This window comes from Phyllostomus hastatus, unplaced genomic scaffold, assembly GCF_019186645.2.
Source record: "Phyllostomus hastatus isolate PE091 unplaced genomic scaffold, TTU_PhHast_1.1 phas_contig_58, whole genome shotgun sequence".
In the NCBI taxonomy this organism is placed as follows: domain Eukaryota; kingdom Metazoa; phylum Chordata; class Mammalia; order Chiroptera; family Phyllostomidae; genus Phyllostomus; species Phyllostomus hastatus.
The window spans coordinates 15,114,785-15,120,976 of record NW_025333916.1 but is presented as its reverse complement, the minus strand read 5'-3'; the positions used below and the strand labels follow the sequence as shown (position 1 = coordinate 15,120,976).

The 6,192-nt window shown below is 37.2% G+C and overlaps 1 pseudogene; it reads right to left on the bottom strand.

The window, feature by feature from the left end:
- Window positions 1-1,805: 1,805 nt before the first annotated feature.
- LOC123824932 lies at window positions 1,806-2,667 on the bottom strand (annotated as a pseudogene).
- Window positions 2,668-6,192: the final 3,525 nt, after the last annotated feature.

The following is a 6,192-nucleotide window of genomic DNA, read 5'->3' as shown; positions in this document are numbered from 1 at the left end:
TGAGGATGTAGAGAAAAGGGAACACTAGCGCACTGTGGGTGGGAATGTAAATTAGTACAGCCACTACGGAAAATAGTATGGAGGTTCCACACACAATTAAAAATAAGACTACCATATGATCCAGCAATTCTATTTTTGGGTACTTATCTGAAGGAAATAAAATTGGCATCTCAAAGAGATATTTGTACTCCCATGTTCATTGCAGCATTATTTACAGAAGCCAAGATATGAAACAACCTATGTATCCATAAAAGGATGAATGGATGAAAATGGATGAATGGATGAAGAAAATGTGAGATATCTACACTATATCTACATCTGTCTATAGCTATTACTATATATATTATTTATCTTTAAGATAGAAAGAACTCCTGTCATTTGCAACAACATAGAAGACATGCCAAGTGCAATAAATCAGAAACAGAAAGACAAATACTTCATGATCTCACTTATATGTGGAATCTAGAAGTCAAACTGTTAGAAACAGAAATCAGAATGGTGGTTACCAGGGAGTAGGGTGGGAGAAATGGAAAGATGCTGATGAAAGGCTATAAAGTTTCAGTTAGGTAGGATGCATAAGTTCTGGAGATGTAGTATACAGTGTGGTAATATAGTTAATAATACCATATTGTATGCTCGAAAGTAGCTAAGAGAGTGGATCTTTTTTTGTTAACTATAAACAAGTTTTTAATACACAAGGGTTGTCACATAATTGAATATTTCTCTATTTTGTACACAAGTATTCATACTTTCCACAGAAGGGGTGCTTTCTAACTTCTCATTGGGATGGCAAGCACTAAAATCCTGATTTTAACAGAATAGTAGTAAAAATGCCTCAGTGATTGAAGTGGAAGCACTACATTGGTACGTGGCTCTTGCACTTAGCTATCAGGAGTAAATGTGTCTTTTTATTAAAAAATACTGAATAAATTGTCTGTAGACACCAACAGTGACAGCAGTAAACCATTGTATATTGTCAGCAGAAACCAGTAACTGATGGTTACAGTGATTTTCCTAAATGTTAGCCAGGCTTTGCTTCAGTTACTGCCTTCAGCTGACTTCTCTGAAATTTCAAGTGAGGAGCATTGCCTTGAGCTTCCTCTCACAGTTCTCATTAATAATGGTAAAGTACTATTCTAGGAATGAAATCATGCCTTCTCCCATACCACCTCCCATTCTGCCCATTCTGCCCATTCCAGGGTTTTTCTCTTCTTTAGGAATGTCTGTAACTATACCTTCTGCTGTTGTTAGAGAGGCCACTCCAGCAGTATCCAATAAAAGCAGTTCTTACCACCTTAGTTGGGTCAATGATTTCTTTTTCTACCATATTCACAAAATCTCCAAGCATAGCATAACTAACTTCTGAGGAACTGTACATAATTTTCTGCAATATCAATAATCCCTCAACATCCTCCTTCTTAGCAATAATCATTGCAGGAATTGTGTTTTTTAAAATAATTTCTACATCGATTTTTTGATATTCATTAACTAGAGTTAATGAGTCCAAGGGTGGAATCACTGAGGCAGGGTGCAACCCCCATCCAGAGCAATGCCTTCTTCAACAACAGCCCTTACTCTTGTTTCTGGGAAGATCTGGCCAGATCTGAGGGGAAGGACCCTGTGAAGTGGGTTGGGAAGTCCCTAAGGTGGCGGGATTGAAATTGCAGCTGGCTGGAGATGCCCTGCACACTGCATGTAGCTAGAAACCCTCCTCCCCACTTCCAGATCATGGTAGCAGGAGGTGGGGCAGGGATGCTGTGTAAGCAGAGGAGTGAGAGGTACAAGGAAAAAACCCTCCTCAGAGGTCAGGGAGAGGTGCAGACCTGCCAGTATAGCCAGGATTGGCTAGAAAATAAGATGCTTCTGGAATGCACAGGATTTTGAGCCCAGCCTTTCAAATTGAGGGTATGCAGGGACTGGTGGCTTTTTCCTTGGAATTCATATTTCTCACCTTTTGCTGTATTAATAATGTATGGAAAAATATAACCTCAGTCAATTTCATGCCTTTAATAATTTCTAATTCATTATTAGCGTTTTTCCATTCTTTACTGGGTTGACACCCTTTCGTCCTATCTTTTTCATTGCATCTGAGATGATGTTGCCAATTCCTTTATCTCCATTTGCAGAAATTGTGGCAACCTGAACTCTTTTTTCAAGGGTTGTCACAGGTTTAGGTGTTTCTTAAGTTCAGTAAGTACAGCATCAACAGCTAAGATCACACCTCTCCTGATTTCCACTGGATCAGCACCTTCACCAATCTCCTCAAATTTTGTGGGCAATAGAGCTGCGTCAGTACAGCAGCAGTGGTGGTAACATCCCCAGTATCTTCATTTATATTATTGGCAACATCTTAAAAACTATTTTTATATTTATCTTTTAATGTTTTAAATATTTTTATACATATCTTTTAAGTCAATGAACTTGGCAATGGTCACACCATCTTTTGTTACTTTTGGACTTCCCCACTCTGTTCAATAATTACTATTCTTCCCTCTGGCCCCATAGTAACAGCTACAGCATGGGTTAAAAGGTATACACCTTGAAGCACTAAGGCTCAAGCATTAAGGCACCAAAGTTTACATCTTCGGAATACGCCTGAGTTAGATAAGGGGTCAGTGCCCTGGACATTGGCTGAGTCTGGCGAAGGACTTTGTGTAATCCCAGCATTTCTGCAGGGCAGAGACAGGGCATGCAAGCAACGAGGCCTGCTGTCAGCAGTGAGTGAGGGCACTAAGAGACATCTCAATATTTCTCAACAACAACAACAACAACAACAACAACAACAAAAGATGACAATGTGAGGTGATGGGTATATTAATTAGCTTGAGTAGCTGTGATAATCATCAAAACAGAAAGTTGTATACTTTAAATATATGTGATTTAATTTGTCAACTATAAGACAGCAAAGCCATAAATACAATAATAATAAAAAATGTCTAATATACTTCCATTTAGAATTTGGCTTGTTGTGTTGTACTCTAAGAAGTATGATGCTATATAAACCCCTGAAGATATAACTTGTAATATTGGCTAATTATTGAAAGCAATGTTTTACTATTTATTATTAAAATTTCTTAAAGACAACTTATCAGTATGATGTTTGGGATGGGCCAAGGGCATTTTATAAATTCATATTATATTCATTACATTGAGCAGTAATATGTACAATAAATACCTTAAAATTTTTCTTGCAGTTTAGGCGTCTTATCTAAAAATTAATATTGTTATCAAAGCCTACATTTTTTAAAGGATCATGATGAGATTAAGAAAGTGCTTAAAGACTCTGTCTCTGTAAAAGCAATAAGATCACTCACTAGGTGCAGTATAAAGGTCTAATTGTCATGCATTGAATATAGTCATATGCCATATCCTAAACTTTACCATGAACTTTGAATCTATATTCCAAGTAATACATAGTACTAATTTCAGTTTCAAAGAATCTAAAAGTTGTTCATACTTAATCATTCATTTTATGTATCGAACCAATTTTGCACCCTCAGTGAGAACTGTCTCTTAAGCTTTATGAACATGGAATTTCCCCAAAGGCTATCTTGAGTATATCCAAGTATTCTGTTACTTGCATCAAGGTGCCCTATTTACAGCCCTTGAAATTCCATAAAGCTTCCAGTAATTTCCAACCATCTGTGGAAGTTTGGATATGGAAGTCCTTGTTCGATTTGCCTAGTAGACACCCATGGACATGGGGTCTGGAAACGATCTGTTCTTGCCCTGATTTGAGCCCCAGTTGTAGGACAGCTGGCAGGGCAGTTCATCGGTATCACTGCTGGGAGGCTGAATGCACACAGCCATACCTTAAGTACTCCTAAAATGATGTTTTAAGAGTAAGTTTGGGATTGTTCTTAAACCTTAATCTGGGACTCTTTTCCATATTAGTGCTGTTTTTATTTGGTGGGCTCATAATTGGAGCAGTTTCTCAAGTACTCCAAGGCTGCCTTTGGCCATGAGGAGAGAAGCAGAAATGTCCTAGCCAGCAGGGACAGTTCAGTCACACCAACCTCCACCTGCTTTTTCTGGCCCTTGATCAGCCTTAATCCTTGGGCCCTAGTTTTCTTCCTATTTTAGCTTAGTTTCTCTTTTCTAGCTCTTGGTTTAGCTTGGTCCTTGATTTTCATTGCTTAATTAGAACTGTTTAAAAATACAAATCAATGGAATGTCAGACCAGAAGGAGCGCTTCAGAAACCTGTGCAGAGTATTTTCCCTGCCCTATTCTCCTATTCACCTCTACCAAGGACCCAGATAGAATGGTATATGTTGGGCAAATTTTCAAACTCTACGTGGTGAAATTAATATAGATTTTATATGTATTCAGTGCTTTGTTGTTTCAAAACTTTCTAAATATAATATCTCATTTGATTCCAGGAATGATAGTTGCAGGTGATAAGATAAATTTCAGTTCAATATGAAAGACAGGTCTCCAAGAATCAACCTGTCCAAAAGTGAAAGAGCAAGCTTCACAAAGCAGTGAGTTCCAGGGGGCAACGAAGATGTTTGAGCACACAGTTACAGGTTAATTCTCAGGGATCTTGTGGAAAAATCTTTGACTTGGATTAAATGACACTTTGATGAGAAAAGGGAGAGAAAGAACAACTGAGAGAGGGTGCATATTAATGCACATTAATGAACATGTCTTGTCGAAGGAGACAGAAAAAATGAGAACGCATTCATGTTCCCGTACTCTCAAAATCTTTGGCAAGAGAGTTGAATTCCCAAAAACAGCTTTAAAATAGGACCTTAAGCACATGTAGTGGAGCAATTCATCATCTCTAATGTTTTGTTTCAAAAGTTCAATAAGAGTCTAAAGCAGTATAGCCTTAAATCATGGTTTCTGGACTACATCAGGGATGTGTGCTTTACTCTTCTTCAGACCAATTCGACCTCGAACTGAAGAGTTAATAGAAATATCTGATGATTTAAGTACAAGTAGGAGCAAGATGCATGGGAAGACTGAAGATACTTCCCAGATACAGATAAAGGCATAGGAGTAGGGAGAACAGCTGGTTGTAGAAAGTGCTGGAGTGGCCAAATGAAGAGAGTAGGATTACTGAACCAGGAAGGGGCAGGGCCGGAATGAGGTCACTGTCCTATGGAATTAGAAGCAGTAGAATCAAACCAAACACCAGAACTGGTTTGCATTAGTGCTTCCATAGTTGGAAGGAATATCTCCCTTCTTTACTCTAAGACCAGCTCCAGTGGAATGTTTTAGTGAAATATTCACTTCCTTTGTCCAATTTTATCATAAAAAGTGATCAGTCCATGACTTTTTAGAAAAAGATTTTAATGGTTTTGTGGTATTGGCACAGATAAAGAGAGGGAGGAACAGGAAAAGGAATTTAGCAATTGAATAGACCAGCATGAGCTTCTGTTCTCTTAAAAATAGAAAACTACCCCCTTAATTTCTTTTTCATTGTTTAAATATTATGAAACTGAATGCTTATAATAAAGTTAAGTAGCAACACTTAGAAATTATAATTATAATTCAGTTTAGTAATTTAAGAAAATTTTGTATGCCCTATACCAGATTAAACAATCTTAAAGACCTCCCAACAGTGGAGAGAATGCAAGCATGATTGCATGATTTTAATCATTTTTCTATGTGACAGTAATCTTTTATCTTCCCCTGGGCCAACACATTTTTTCTTCTATTTCACTGAGTTAATTTTTTTTCAGGTGGCATATAATATAATATTCTAATCATTTGCCATGTTTCATATTTGATTCACAAAAACATTGTGAGAAGTGTTATTTGCCTGTCTTGGGTCCATTTTCTATTCTTCACCTGATTTGCTATTGATAGGAATGCCTTGGTAATAATACTGCACTAGGCTAAAGATTCCAGATGCTCTTCAAATTTTACCATGTGTAAATGTGTCACTTGGAAAATGTTCAGAGTAGTATATGTTGCTAATTTTTTCTGGGAGAAACTAATTATAAATTACTAACAATACTGTATAAAACATTAAGCACTTAGTACCCAGATATTTTTAAAAAATAATTTAAAAAAAATAAAAGGAACTCAGGCCTCTTGGAGAAACATCTGATGTTAGGACTAGGGCAGGGAATATACAAGATGATTCTGGAGCATTCCATGGTACTAGAAAGTAAGAAAGTTCTCAAAGACAAAATAGAAAAAGGCAACAAAACAAAAAAGAATCCAGAAAGACCACACTGATG